Genomic DNA, 16,601 nt, shown 5'->3' with positions numbered 1-16,601 from the left:
AGTGATTCACTTAACAATGGTGGCAAGAAAAGTCATAAAATGGGGCGAAACTCAGGTAATAACTGCCTTGGTTAGCAATAGAAATTTGGGGCACAATTGTGGTTGTAGACTACTTATGATGCATCACTTAGCAACCATTCAAAGTTATGATGGACCTCCAAAAGCCACTTATGTTGCAGTTTCGAGGGCTGACATCCCCATCTGTGGTCACATGACTGCATGTCTGATATTTGCCATCTGAATTCATGGCAGTTGGCAGAATTCCGTGGTTTCCTGGCTAAACCTGGTCTATTGTAGTCATAAATCAACAACTACCTATACTAGTTTGGAGTTGATGGATATGAGAAAAATCTCAAGCAATATTAACCCGTGCTTATGTTCCTGAGTTATGGTGGATTTTCTTAAAGGTAAATGTGCTAGTTGTCCCTGACTCTAGGGGGCGCTGCTCATCTCCGTTTCAAAGCCGAAGAGCCAGCGCTGTCCAAAGACGTCTCCGTGGTCATGTGGCCGGCATGACTAAACACCGAAGGCGCACGGAGCGCTGTTACCTTCCCACCAAAGGTGGTCCCTATTTTTCTACTTGCATAGTTTTTACATGCTTTCGAACTGCTAAGTGGCAGAAGCTGGGACAAGTAACAGAGAGCTCACTCCGTTACGCGGCGCTAGGGATTCGAACCACCGAACTGCAGACCTTGCGATCGACAAGCTCAGCGTCTTAGTCCATGAGCCACCCAGTCCCTGGAGTCTCTTAGAAACACTTATTCCCATAATTGTATCTCAACTCTGTTGCTCCTGATTCCGCTGCGTGCTGTAGTTTCTCCTTCTGGGAATCCAGATTTGTGTGGCTGAAGCTTGAGGTCGTGCCACGAACCTTTCTAGTGTATAAACAGAGAGCAACCCCGCCCCTATATCTCTGCTGGCACCGGGTGATGTTACCTAGTCAAATAATGAAGTATCTGCAAACAAATAACCAAACTTAGAGATCACCGACCCCACAAGTTCAACCCTGAATCAGCTCTCAGTGTTCTGCTTTCCCTATCTTGAACTCACCAGGCCCTGCAGTTTTTGTCATGTAGCAACGACAGGGGGAACAAGATGTTTGTTTGTTTTTTTGCATGTGCTGCTGGACAAACTTCCATCTTTTCCTAAACAACACAGGGTCAGTTTCTACCAGGAGAAACCTTGCCACGAGATGAACATCCCCATAGGTCCGTGATGGCCCTAGCCCAGCTCTGACATCCATGTGTACATGCGTGCATGGGGGGGGATGCGTGTGTGCATGTGCGGGGGAGGGGGGGAAAGTCACAAGCATGGGTGGTGGTCGCATTGCATTTTAAGGTCTCAGATCCTGCACCCCATTTTGGCTTCTTGATTGGTGATGGTGTGCTGCGCAAAGCCTCCCTGTGCTCGGTTTTGGGCCTGGAAAGCCTTCTGCACAACCTAAAAGCCAAAATGGGTGGGTGGGGGTGTGTGCATGCATGCACTGGCATGCATGTGCTGGCCAGCTGATTTTCGGCTGTTTTTCAAAAGGGTTCGGGGAAGCCTCCTAAAGCCTCCGGAAGGAGAAGGGTTTTGGAGGCTAAAACATATGAAGAACAGTTGCAGGAACTGGGTATGTCTAGTTTGATGAAAAGAAGGACTAGGGGAGACCTGATAGCAGTCTTCCAATATCTCAGGGGTTTCCCCAAAGAAGAGGGAGTCAGGCTATTCTCCAAGGCACCTGAGTGTAGAACAAGAAGCGATGGGTGGAAACTAATCAAGGAGAGAAGCAACTTAGAACTGAGGAGAAATTTCCTGACAGTGAGAACAATTAATCAGTGGAACAGAAGTTGCCTCCAGAAGTTGTGAATGCCCCAACACTGGAAGTCTTTAAGAAGATGTTGGATAGCCATTTGTCTGAAACGGTATAGGGTTTCCTGCCTAGGCAGGAGGTTGGACTAGAAGACCTCCAAGGTCCCTTCCAACTCTGCTATTGTATTGTATTAAATGTGGCCTTTCTCCATTGACTTCGCCTGTCAGGCATCAGCTGGGAAGATAGGAAACAACAATCACAAGGCCCTAGGAGACAGCAGCCATCCTAAATACATGCCAGTTGCCAATAAGCACAAGAGTCAAGAGCCAACCACAAGTCATCTTTTTTTTTTACGGTGCCGTTGTAATTCTGCTAAACATATTGCTGTAAATTGAGGACTTCCTGCATCCTGGATGCATTATGCAAAGACCGGGCATTGTAGAGAAGACTGATGCTGGGAAATGAAGAAGGAAACAAAAAGAGAGGTTTTATTCATTTGCTTACTTCTTTTTATGAAATGCTTATATGATGTCCATCGTCCCTACAATGTGACTCTGGACATGATGTTGTTGTTGTTAGTTGCGAAGTCGTATCCGACCCATTGCCACCCCATGGACAATGTTCCTCCAGGCCTTCCTCTCCTCTGCCATCCTCTGGAGTCCATTTAAGCTCACACCGACTGCTTCAGTGACTCCGTCCATCCACCTCCTTCTCTGTCGTCCCCTTCTTCTTCTTTTGCCCTCAATTATTCATCTCTTGTTTGACCACGTCCAGCTTGCCTTGATTCATGGATCTTTCATTCCAAGTTCCTATGGAGTTAAGCATCGGACTTTCCTTTCACCTCCAGATGCATCCACAGCTGAGCGTCCTTTCGGCTTTGCGCCAGCCACTTCTCCCTTTCTGGCGCTACTAGTACTAGCCCTCCGCTCTTCCCCAGTAGCATATTGGACACCTTCCGACCTGAGGGGCTCATCTTCCAGCGTCATATCTTTTGGTCTTGTAGGAAGTCAGCACCTACCCCTCTCCTGGGAGAATGAAATATCCTGGGAAATATTGAAAAGGCAGAATATTATATTTCCCTGGATCGGAAATGGAGAAACGTGTTTTTAGGCAGGAAACAAGACTCACTCTTAATAGCCCCCACTTTCCTTAATGGGCCATTAAAATGCCAGAGCTGGTCTATTCTACATAACAAAGAGTCCCCCCTTCAGCTCCAGGGTAATGGTATTAAAGGCACAATAGTATTAGCCCTTTGCCCAACTCACCACATGGCATCTGGGAACTCAACCAAACCTGGACTCAAAACACACCCTAAAGAGTTGCCCCTGCATGGCTCCATGGGAGTCTGACAACCAATCAGAAGACATTTCTTACACAGGAACAGGAAACAGAGAGGTGGGGCCGAACAGAGTATAAAAAAAACTCAGCAAGTCCCTTTTTTGTCTCTCTTTTTCTTCTTCATCCAACATCTGGAAGCATGTGATCCCCTTTTTCTGTTCAGGACTCAAGCCACGTGGTCCTGTCCATCTTTCCAAGCAGACTCCGCATTTCCAGCGTCTTTCTTTCCCACTTGGAGCTGAACCCAGAAGGGCATTTCTTCCAACAGCCTTTTGGTGCTGTCCACGGGGTTTTCATGGCAAAGATACTGGAGTGGGTAGCTATTTCCTTTCTCCAGTGGGTCATATTTTGTCAGAGCCCTCTCATATGGCTTGCCGTCTTGGGTGGCACTGCGGGGCATAGCTCATAGCTTCAGAGCCAAGGTGGCGCAGTGGTTAAATGCAGCACTGCAGGCTACTGCTAGATCAGCAGTTCAGCGGTTTAAATCTCACCGGCTCAGGGTTGACTCAGCCTTCCATCCTTCCGAGGTGGGTAAAATGAGGACCCAGATTGTTGGGGGCAATATGCTGACTCTCTGTAAACCGCTTAGAGAGGGCTGAAAGCCCTATTAAGCGGTATATAAGTCTACTGCTATTGCTATTCATTGAGCTGTGCAAGTCCCTTGGCCACGATAAGGAAGTTGATCCATGAAGGGACTTGGACATGATGGCCAGCAGTAAAATGGAAGGACTAAGTTAATCGTACTGAATTGAATTAAATACTTTATTTGGCCAAGTGTGACTACTACACTCACAAGGAATTTGTCCCAAGGGATTTGCTAAGGTGGTAAAAGGGGGCAGAGTTGCATGGTCTGAAGTCCAGGCTACCTTATTAGCTTGATTAGCTTTGAAACTAATCAAGGAGAGAACCAACCTAGAAGTAAGCAGAAATTTCCTAAGAGCGAGAACCATTAATCAATGAAATGGCTTGCCTCCAGAAATTGTGGGTTCTCCATTGCTGGAGGTTTTCAAGGAGAGATTGGACAGCCATGGTATAGCATTTCCTGCTTGAGCAGGGGGTTGGACTAGATGATCTCCAGAGGTGCTTCCTCAAGAGGCAACTGTAAAAAAAAACAATGCAATTCTAAATTGCATTAACAGAGGGATAGAATCAAAATCAAGGGAGATACTAATATCACTCTATAAAGCTTTAGTAAGACCACATCCAGTTTAGGTCACCACACTATAAAAAAAAGATGTTGAGACTCTAGAAAGAATGCAGAGAAGAGCAATCAGGATGATTAGGGGACTGGAGGCTAAAACATATGATGAACGGTTGTAGGAACTGGGCATGGCTAGTCTAGTGAAGAGAAGGACCAGGGGAGACAGGATAGCAGTCTTCCAATACTTGAAGGGCTGCCACAGAGAGAAGGGGGTCAAGCTATTTTCCAAAGTATCTAAATACCAAACAAGGAACAATGGATGGAAACTGACCAAGGACAGATTCAACCCTAGAAATAAGGAGAAATTTTCTGACCGTGAGAGCAATCAACCCATGGAACAGAAGTTGCCTTCCGAAGTTGTGGGAGCTTCATCACTGGAGGCTTTCAAGAAGAGACTGGACTGTCCTCTGTCAGAAATGGCGAAGGGGCTCCTCCTTGGGCGGAGGGTTAGACTAGATGACCTACAAGGTCCCTTCCAACTCTGTTAATGTTAATCATCCCTGACATCTTCCTAGAAGGAAAGCAGGTGGTCGAACATCTTTCCGTGTCCTCTTGGGTTTTTTTGACACACAGTGTCATTGTGTTCCTCTATGTACACAAGACATATCTTCAACACGATGACCCAACTGTTCACGGGTTGACTAGTAAACAACAAAATCAATGGAGGTGAAATTTATTTTGGGTTGCTTCATTCAAACGACACTTTGGAGGCAAAATCCTTCAGGTTAAGGCTAGTAATATTGTCCACGCAAAATTCTGCTCCATGCAAAATTCCTCTGAATAGGACCCAATTCCTCCAGCTGAGTAGGAAATATCCAGCGTTCTGCGCCTGTTACACACGTTCAAATCCTTAACTTGATTAAGAGCCATGGTGGCACACTGGTTAGGCTACTGCAGGGCTACTTCTGCTGACTGCCAGCTGCCTGCAATTTGGCAGTTCGAATCTCACCAGGCTCAAGGTTGACTCAGCCTCCCGTCCTTCCGAGGTGGGTCAAATGAGGACCCAGATTGTTGGGGGCAAGAGGCTGACTCTGTAAACCCCTTAGAGAAGGCTGGAAAGCACTGGGGAGGGGTATATAAATCTGAGTGTGATTGCTTTCTTACTTCCTCCCTCCCTCCCTCCCTCCCTATTAGAATTCTGCCAATTGCTAGGAGTTCGATTCTGACCGGCTCCAGGTTGACTCAGCCTTCCGTCCTTCCAAGGTGGGTCAAATGAGGACCCAGATTGTTGGGGGCAAGAGGCTGACTCTGTAAACCGTTTAGAGAAGGCTGTAAAAGCACTGTGAAGAGGTATATAAGTCTAAGTACTATTGTTAAAGTTCCTAGTATATATGAGAATATATCTTGTCTTTTTATGTATACTGAGAGCATCTGCACCAAAGACAAATTCCTTGTGTGTCCAAACTCACTTGGCCAATAAAGAATTCTATTCTATTCCTATTCCTATTCCTATTCCTATTCCTAATCCTATTCCTAATCCTTATTCTCTTGTTAGAATATTGCCAGGTTCCAATACTACAGGATATCTATGACTAAGAATGGTGCCTTGGCCATTCTATAGTGCAGCCTCTGATGGGCTTCTCCCTCATGTTGAAGGACATCATCCAAGGACATATTTCAAATAATCAATATACACCCAGGTGAATCTCTATGGAGACAGATCAGTGTTTCTCAACCTCTGTAAAATAATGCAACTCCCAGAATTCAGTCTGGGGAGCTCTGGAAGTTAAAGACCACCCATCTTAAAGTGACTGAGGTTGAGAAACAATTGCTTTGTTCCCTTGATCTAAAATCATTCAATTACAGTTGTTAAAAGGACTGTGAATTTGGAAATAAATTGGGAATAAGGGAATTGGGTATGTCTCGTTTATGGTGATATGATAGCAGTCTTCCAATATCTCAGGGGCTGCCACAAAGAAGAGGGAGTCAAGCTATTCTCCAAAGCACCTGAGGGCAGGACAAGAAACAATGGGTGGAAACTAATCAAGGAGAGAAGCAACTTAGAACTAAGGAGAAATTTCCTGATAGAACAATGAATCAGTAGTGGAACAGGTTCCCTCCAGAGTCCAGAAGCTGTGAATGCTCCATCACTGGAGGTTTCCAAGAAGAGATTGAACAGCTGTTTGTCCAGAATACTAATGGTCTCCTGCTTGAACAAGGGGTTGGACTAGAAGTCCTTCAAGCTCTCCTTCAACATTTTACATTTCTGGGGTGAGAAACACTGAGATACATGAAGGACTTTCTTTGTTCCCTGTATCTAAAATCCTTGAACTACAGTGGTGAGAAAGGATTGTGACTACAAAGACTGAACCATATAATTGATAAAATTCCTACAGTGATTACAATAAAACCCAGCAAATTAAGAAGGGCAACCGAAGTGATTGATTAATGCCCTTGTTGCTTTTCGGGTGTAGAAGAATCAGCAGCTGCATTCAAACGCTTTCATCCTGGATTCCATTCCTTCTCCGTCTTTGGTCTATTACCTTCCTTCATCCTCTTCCTTTTTTCTGTTCCCACCACGCCAATTATCTCCTCCCTGCATCCAGCATTCTGCCTTGTGCCGCCTCTTCCTAAAAAGAGTGCCTCTTTAATTAAAACGTCCCCGAGAAAGGCATTTTATAATAGCCAATTAAGTTCTGGCAAACGTTCCTCTCCAACTTCAGAAAATGGATACAGAGCGTTGTGGGAGGACGGTATCAAAAAAATGATCTGCCTCAATGGAAAGCTCAGGGAAGCCTCCATCGTTTTGGCAGGGAGATGAAGAAGACACAGGATCCTTTATCTGCCTCTCATCAGGATGCTCCGATGAGGTGGACTTGACCACTGATAAGAACTCTGGGAGTTGAAGTCCACATTCTCGGAAATCCCCTAGGTTGAAAAACACCGATATCTGCATTTGACATTTTGGTAGGTCAGAGATGTTGGAGAGATGTTGGAGAGGGGGGAAAAGAGAATGAATAGAGTAGAATAACAGAGGTGGAAGGGATCTTGGAGGTCTTCTAGTCCAACTCTCTGCTTAGGCAGGAAACCCTACATCACTTCAGACAAATGGATATTCAACATCTTCTTTAAAACTTCCAGTGTCACAGCATTTACAACTTCTGGAAGCAAGTTGTTCCAGTGATTAATTGTTCTCACTGTCAGGAAATTTCTCCTTAGTTCTAAGTTGCTTCCCTCCTTGGTTGGCTTCTACCCATTGCTTCATGTCTTGCCTTCTGGTGCTTTGGAGAATAGCTTGACTCCCTCTTCTTTGTGGCAACCCCTGAGATATTGGAAGACTGATGTCATGTCTCCCCTTGTCCTTCTTTTCATTAAACTAGACATACCCAGTTCCAGCAACCGTTCTTCATGTTTTAGCTTCCAGTCCCCTAATCCTCTTTGCTGCTCTTCTTCACACTCTTTCTAGAGTCTCAACATCTTTTCTACATCGTGGCGACTAAAACTGAATGCAGTATTCCAAGTGTGGCCTCACCAAGGCCTTATAAAGTGGTATTAATACTTCATGTGATCTTGATTCTATCCCTCTGTTGTTGTTTTTTTGAAAAAATTATTTTATTTTAATTAAACAAAAACACACAAATAAGAATCATCCTTCATTACATCTTGTAGAAAGCGTGTCGATTGGTAACAGATAACTTTCGTGCATTTCTTCAACTCTGGAAGAATCATATTAGATTATACACTTTAAGTGAAAAATCTTTGTATATCTTACAATCAATGTACCCCAATTCTCATTTGACTTCAATTATTGGAACATGCTTTTACCTCAAATCATTCATACTTAAAGACACAACCACATAATGGCATTCATTAGCTATTTCCAAAAATCCAATAACATTACACCTTTATAGCATCTTTTAAGTAAAGGTCAATAGATAACATTTTTAAGCCTTTCCCTCCTTTTTTCCCAACTCACCGACTAACATTTATATCTAAGTTACTTTAGCCAAAATCATATAATGTGTGTGTATGAATGAATGTATGTATGTATGTGTATGTGTATGTGTATATATATATGTGTGTGTGTGTGTGTGTGTTTTAACCAGGGGTTGTAAAAATCTTATATATATATTTATATATATTTAAAGTCACAACCCCTGGTATGCCCAAATATGGGAGGAAGGTCACACTTCCACTATATATAGTTAAACAATGACCATTAACATTTGCTTATTATAATTGGCTAAAAATCATTTACTATTTATGCCCCATCTCCTATCATTAGGGCCACCACTCCCCCCAAAACAACTTTACACTTTTATAACAAGCTCTAAATGAAAATTTGTTAATAAAATTTATAGATCTTTTTCCCAAGTCACAATTTACAATTTATATCCAAATTTCTTTTACTAAATTGTCAATACATGTATATATCATTACGCTGTATCCATTATCATTTCATTATTATTATTATTTATGGTTAATTAATTGTTAGCGAGTAAACATTTAATAACAATCTAAAACAATCTAGGAGTTACAAAGTTCCTACTTATTAATCACCAATAATAAAAAACTAGTTTTTTATTACCAACTTTCATTGTCAACCTGTATCTTTCCAGTAACAAAACAGTCTTATCTCTCTTGCCAATTGTGGAGTCAGTCTTCTTTTTATCTCCTTTATAAAGTTTTTATAGACTTCTCTCCGCACTTTGTTGCTTGAAGGGTCTCTCAGATGATCTCCTTGCCCACCAGTTGCTACTAAAGTTAATTTGTCTTTATTTGTCAATCTTGCTTCTGAAAAAAATTCTCTTCTTATGTCTATCACCATTAGTATTTTTTTCTCTTCTGTGTCCTGGAATCTGGAGTCCAATTCATCGAATTCCCTTTTCCACATTCCCTTTCCATTTTCACCCACATTTGCTCCATTATTAAATTCATCTATTGTCTTATCTTTATCTTCTATATCTTCATTCTCCCCTTTAATTTGGGGGGCTCCAACCCCATCATCTTTTGCTGTGAGGAAGCCTAGTCCCTCTGCTGATGCAGCCTAGAAATGTGATAACAGAATAATAACAGAATAACAGAGTTGGAAAGGACCTTGGAGGTCTTCTAGTCCAGCCACTGCTCAAGCAAGAGACCCTATACCCGTGATGGCGAACCTATGGTATGCGTGCCACAGGTGGCACATGGAGCCATTTCTGAGGTCACACGAGGTGTTGCCCTGCCAACTCCCTGATTTTTGGCCTTGATTTCTGGCCATTTTTCACCCTCTAGAAGCTTCCCTGAAGGTTCGGGAATGGACTTCCAGTTTGCGCCATTTTTTGCCTTCCAGGGGCTTCAGGAAAGCCCCCTGAAGCCCCCAGAGGGAGAAAAACAGCATAACGGGAAACCTAGAAGTCCCACCCCGAAGTTCCAGTTTCCATGTTGGGCTGTTTTTACCTCTTCCCAGGCTCTTAGAAAGCCTCTGGAGCCTGGGGAGGGCGAAAAACAGACCTACCGGGCCCACCAGAAGTCGGGAAATGGCCTCGGGGTGGGAGGGGAGTCAGGGAAGGCTGATTTCGCCCTCCCCAGGCTCCAAGAAAAGCTGTGCATGCATGCACGGGGCAGTGGTGTATGTGTAAGATGACCAGACGTCCTGATTTCAGCGTGTTTGCACAGGGGGGGAGGATTTATAAACGGCCCAGTGAATCCAGAGGAGGTGTGTGTGTGTGTGTGTGTGTGTGTGTGTGTGAAAGAGAGAGAGAGAGAGAGGGAGGGAGGGAGGGAGGGAGGGAGAGAGAGAGAGAGAGAGAGAGAGAGAGGCTGAAGGTGTGCACAGGAGGGGGAATTTATAAACGGCCCAGTGAATCCAAAGGAGGAGAGTGTGTGTGTCCTTGACTTACAACAGTTCATTTAGTGACTGTTTGAAGTTACAACACTGAAAAAAGTTATGTGTACTCTTTTTCACACTTAAAACCATTGCAGAATCCCCATGGTCACATGATCAAAATTCTGAGGGTTGCAGTGTCCTGGTGTGTGTGTGTGTGTGTGTGTGTGTGTGTGTGTGTGTGTGAGAGAGAGAGAGAGAGAGAGAGAGAGAGAGAGAGAGAGAGACTATCACTAAATGTTGTAGCTTCTGATTCTTGATGAATGTATTCTATTTTATTTTTCTTTATGTACACTGAGAGCATATTCACCAAAGACAAATTCCTTGTGTGTCCAATCACACTTGGCTAATAAACTATTCCATTCTATTCTATTCTATTCTATTCTATTCTATTCTATTCTATTCTATTCTATTCTATTCTATTCTACTCTACTCTACTCTACTCTACTCTACTCTATTCATTTCTATTTCAATTCTAATAAGGAGTTTAACTTCTCTCTCTTGAAAATGTAAGCTAGCATAAGGCATTATAATGCAAGCTAGCTTTAGCTTTCAAACAGTTCATTTAGTGACCAAAGTTACAATGGCATTGAAAAAAGTGACTGATGACCATTTTTCACACTTAGCGACCGTTGCAGCATCTTCATGGTCGTGTGATCAAAATTTTGATGTTTGGCAACAGATTCGTATTTATGATGGTTTCAGTGTCCTGGGGTCATATAATTGCCTTGTGTGACCTTTTGACAAAATATAATTTTTTTAATCAAGCCCCCCCCCTCCATCAATGGTGTCCCTCTTTACCAATCTGAAAATCTGGTCACCTTATGTATGTGTGTATCACATGGGCATGGTGTGGGCAGGCAAATTATGAGGGTGGGCACGCGAGCGAGCAAGGCAGCACCATGCACACGCTTTTGCACCCAAGGCTTAAGAGGTTCACTATACCATCACAGACAGTCTCTTCGTAAAGGCCTCCGGTGTTGGCACACTCACAATTTCTGAAAAGCAAGCCGTTGCACCGATTAATTAGTCTCTCTGTTAGAAAATTTCTTCTTCGTTGGGGTGTGGAATGGGCTGAACTTTGAATCCTTTTTGTAACCTTGAACAGTTGCTAAATGTACCAGTTGTAAGAGGAGGACAAACCCATACAAATAGTCATTTAGTTACCTCCTGAAGTTACAACGGCACTTGTGATAGTGAATGATATGACTTATTTTTCACACTTATGACCATTGCATGGTCACACGATCCAAATTAAGATGCTTGGCCAATGACTCATATTTATGATGGTTGTACTGTCCCGGGGGGGGGGTTGTCACATAATCCACTTTTTTACGACTTTCTGAGAACCAAAGTCTCTGGGGAAGTCAGATTGACTTACCAACCGTGTTACTAACTTAGCAACTGCAGCAATTCACTTTACAATTTTTTAGCAAGAAAGGTCATAGAATGTGAGCAAATTCACATAACAACTGTCTTGCTTAGCAACAGAAATTTTGGACACCCTTACATTCATAATCCGAGGACTATAAAAAAAGATGTTGAGGCTCTAGGAAAAAAAACGCAGAGAAGAGCAACCAGGATGATGAGGGGACTGGGGGCTAAAACATAGGGGGAACGGTTGCAGGAATTGGGCATGGATAGTCGAGGTGGCGCAGAGCCGATGTGGCGCAGTGGTTAAATGCAGCACTGCAGGCTACTACAGCTGACTGCAGTTCTGCAGTTCGGCGGTTCAAATCTCACCGGCTCAGGGTTGACTCAGCCTTCCATCCTTCCGAGGTGGGTAAAATGAGGACCCGGATTGTTATTGGGGACAATATGCTGACTCTGTAAACCGCTTAGAGAGGGCTGAAAGCCCTATGAAGCGGTATATAAGTCTAACTGCTATTGCTATTGCTATAGTCTAGTGAAGAGAAGGACTAGGGGAGACAGGATAGCAGACTTCCAATATTTGACGGGCTGCCACAGAGAGGAGGCGGTCAAGATATTTTCCAAAGCACCCAAAGGCCAGACGAGGAATAATGGATGGAAACTGAACAAAGGGAGAGATTCAACCTGGAAATAAGGAGGAACTTTCTGACAGTGAGAACAATCAACGAATGGAACAGAAAGTTGCCTTCAGAAGTTGTGGGAGCTTCATCCCTGGAAGCTTTCAAGAAGAAACTGGACTGCCATCTGTCAGAAACGGTGTAGGGCAGTGGTCTCCAACCTTGGCAACTTTAAGACTTCTGGACTTCAACTCCCAGAGTTCCTCAGCCAGCTTTGCTGGCTGAGGAACTCTGGGAGTTGAAGTCCACAGGTCTTAAAAGTTGCCAAGATTGGAGACCACTGGCGTAGAGTCTGCTGCTTGGCCGGGGGGTTGGACTAGATGACCTACAAGGTCCCTTCTAACTCTGTTAAAGTACCTATGTCATGAATTTTGACATGGTTTGTATGGAAGCAGTGGCCATGCGTTGTGGACCGAATTTTTCCCCCCCTAGGTGCAAAAAGCATCCCTTGTCTTGCCACACCCTTGCAACTGGGTGTTTTTCTGTACACAACTGTGCAAAGCTATGCAGGTACAAATCTCCCCTGGAGCAAGTTGAAGCACACTGCCAAAACCAGCTTCCCAACAGTTAAACCAGGATTGGGGAAAGTTTGGAAAGCTGCAAAAACCAGCTGTTTTTTGAGGCTTTTTCGCTGTTATGGGTTCACTGGAGGATAAAACCCACTCTAAACAAACAAGAGTCACAACTGCCTTTTGCTCCGTGTTTTCTAAACATATCCCCTTTAATGTATTTGTAGAGAGAGGCAACAGAACAATGTTTTGTGGCTCTGTCTTGGAAAAACAAAAGGCATCCTGCTTCTAATCACCACCGACCCTCCTTTCTAAAATCTGGCAGCAGATAGAATTGAGGCCCTATCCGGGCTACAGACTGCATTCTCCAGTTGGATGTAGCAGCTGGTTGAGTTTCTGATCTCTAGTCCTTTGAACCAGACATTTTAATTCCATATTTGTACTCCCCCCTCCCTCCGAAGGGAATAATTGCATTGTGTTGTACCTTATGATTCTTGACAAATGTATCTTGTCTTTTTTATGTATACTGAGAGCATCTGCACCAAAGACAAATTCCTTGTGTGTCCAATCACACTTGGCCAATAAAGAATTCTATTCTATTCTGTTCTCCCTCCTCTTCATTATTCTATTCTATTCTCTATTCTATTAAGTTCTATGTTCTGTTCAATTCTATTCTATACTATTCTCTATCCTACTAATTATTCTATTCTATTCTCTATTCTATTACGTTCTATATTCTGTTCTACTCACTTTCTATTCATTATTCTATTCTCTATTCTATTATGTTCTATGTTCCATTCTATTCTCTATTCTATTCACTTTCTATTCATTATTCTATTCTATTCCCTATTCTATTATGTTCTATGTTCTATTCTATTATTCTATTCTATTCTTTATTCTATTCACTTTCTATTCTATTCTCTATTCTATTATGTTCCATGTTCTCTTTTCTATTCATTATTCTATTCTCTATTCTATTATGTTCTATGTTCCATTCTATTCTCTATTCTATTCACTTTCTATTCATTATTCTATTCTATTCTATTCCCTATTCTATTATGTTCTATGTTCCATTCTATTATTCTATTCTATTCTTTATTCTATTCACTTTCTATTCTATTCTCTATTCTATTATGTTCCATGTTCTCTCTTTTCTATTCTATTCTCTATTCTATTATGTTCTATGTTCCATTCTATTCTCTATTCTATTCACTTTCTATTCATTATTCTATTCTATTCTATTCCCTATTCTATTATGTTCTATGTTCTATTCTATTATTCTATTCTATTCTTTATTCTATTCACTTTCTATTCTATTCTCTATTCTATTATGTTCCATGTTCTCTTCTCTTTTCTATTCATTATTCTATTCTATTCTCTATTCTATTATGTTCTATATTCTGTTCTACTCACTTTCTATTCATTATTCTATTCTCTATTCTATTATGTTCTATGTTCCATTCTATTCTCTATTCTATTCACTTTCTATTCATTATTCTATTCTCTATTCTATTATGTTCTATGTTCCATTCTATTCTCTATTCTATTCACTTTCTATTCATTATTCTATTCTATTCTCTCTTCTATTATGTTTTATATTTGGTTCTGTTCTGTTCATTTTTATTTCTATTCTATTCACTATTCTATTCTATTCTATTCTATTCTACATTCTATTATATTCTATGTTCTATTCTATTCAAATCTATTCTATTCTATTCCATCATTGTGGATTTTTCGAGTGAGCTGGACGATTAAGTGGTTTTTGCTGGTTGTCCCCTTCTTCTTTTTCCTTACATCTTTTCCTGCATTACGGTGTTTTCCAGAGGGTTAGATGTTCACATCATGTGTCCAAACTAGGATAATTTGACCCAGGTCATGTGTGCCTCGAATTGAGAACTCTAGGTTTATTTGCTCAATGACCCATCCGTTTGTTTTCTTATCTATTCGTGCTATTTTTGCCACAGTTCAAAGGTGACAATACTTGACTGGTCTTGCTTCTTTTAAATCCAACTTTTGCTTCCATACAGGGAATACTTCTGTTGGTGTGCAAGATCGTTGTTACATTTTGCCCCATTTTACGACCTTTCTTGCTGCATTTGATAAGTGAATCATTGCAGTTGTTAAATTAGCAACATGGTTGTTAAGTGAATCTGCCTCCCCTGTTGACTTTGCTTGTCAGAAGTTCGCAAATGGGGTCACATGACCCCAGGACACGGCAAGCACATGCCAGTTGCCAAGAGGATGAATTTTGATCACGTGACTACAAGGATGTTGCTACGGTCGTATAAAAATTGATAATCAATAGAATAGATTAGCAGAGTCGGAAGGGACCTTGGAGGTCTTCTAGTCCACCCCCCTGCCTAGGCAGGAAACCCTACACCACTTCAGACAAATGGATATCCAACATCTTCTTAAAGACTTCCAGTGTTGGAGCATTCACAACTTCTGGAGGCAACTTCTGTTCCACTGATTAATTGTTCTCACTGTCAGGAAATTTCTCCTCAGTTCTAAGTTGCTTCTCTCCTGGATTAGTTTCCACCCTCAGTCATTTTTCCCCCAGTGCTGTTGTCATTTCAAATGGTCACTCCATGAATGGTTGTAAGTTGAGGACTATCTGTATTTCTGGTCCTACGTTTGTGAGGTTATGGAGGGGCTGTGGATCATGTCCTTACGACTCCCCGTTCTGTACCTGAACAGGGCTGCAGGGGGTCCTTGACTTATGACCACAACCGAACCCATAATTTCTGTTGCTAAGTGAGACAGTTGTTAAATGACTCATTTTACAACCTTTCTTGCTGCAATTGTTAAGTAAACCACTGCAGTTGTTAAGTTAGTAACAAGGTTGAGTGAATTTGACTTCCCTCTTGATTTTGCTTGTCAGAAGGGGATTACGTGCAACCCTGGGACATTGTAACTAACCATCATGAATCCATGCCAGTTGCCGAATGGCTGAATTTCAATCCCATGACTATGAGAATGCTGCAACTATTGTATGAAAAACAGTCCTGTCACTTTTTTCAGTGTTGTTTTGACTTCAGTCACTAAATGAGGACTATGTTGTAAGTTGAGGACTGTGTCTTCCCACAAGCTAGCTAAAGAGAAACAACCCCTTCTTACAACCACAATGGAGCCCCAAAATTGCTGTGGTCAAGCGAAACATTTGTTAAAGGGAATTTTGCCCCACTTTACAACCTTTCTTGCCACTGTCATTAACCGAAAATCGCTCCTTTTGACGGCTCCGCCTCCACCGTTGCCAGCGAGACCCCGCCCCCTCATTCCGCCCCCTCAACCGGATTGGAAGGCCGCGGCAGGGGAAACCCCGCCCACTCTGCAGAGAACCTTCCTTGGGGATGGGTGGGAGAGAAACTCCTCCCCTTATTCAGCGCCCTCCTTCCAGCCTCGGGGATTGACAGCCGGCGGCGGGAAAAAATCCCTCCCTCCCTCCCTTTGCTTCGCTTCTCCCATTGGATGGAGAGGTCCGCGGCGAAGAATGCCCTCGCTCGGCTGGATTTGACGGCGGGGGGGGGGGGGAGAGATAGATAAATAGATAGACAGTCCGCGCGCTTTCCCTCCCTGCTCTCTGACAGGGCGAAGCGCACAGGCCCCGCCCTCTCCCTCCCTTCGGATTGACGAAGGGCGGCGGAGAAGCCCCGCCCTCCGCTGGATTGACAGCGGGGAACGGAGGGGGGGGCGGGAGATAGACAGACAGAGAGTCCGCGCGCTCCCCTTCCCCGTTCTCTGACAGGGCGAGGCGGACAGGCCCCGCCCTCTCCCTCCGGATGGACGGGCGGCGAAGGCGGAGAAGCCCCGCCCTCGCTTGGATTGACAGGCGGCGGAGGAAGAGAGGCCCCGCCCCGTTGTTTACTGGTCCGCCGGGGCCGGCTGGCTGCTGTGAGGTGGCCGAGTG

Source organism: Thamnophis elegans, chromosome Z (assembly GCF_009769535.1).
Source record: "Thamnophis elegans isolate rThaEle1 chromosome Z, rThaEle1.pri, whole genome shotgun sequence".
Classification (NCBI taxonomy): Eukaryota; Metazoa; Chordata; class Lepidosauria; order Squamata; family Colubridae; genus Thamnophis; species Thamnophis elegans.
Note: the sequence above shows the minus strand (reverse complement) of the source record.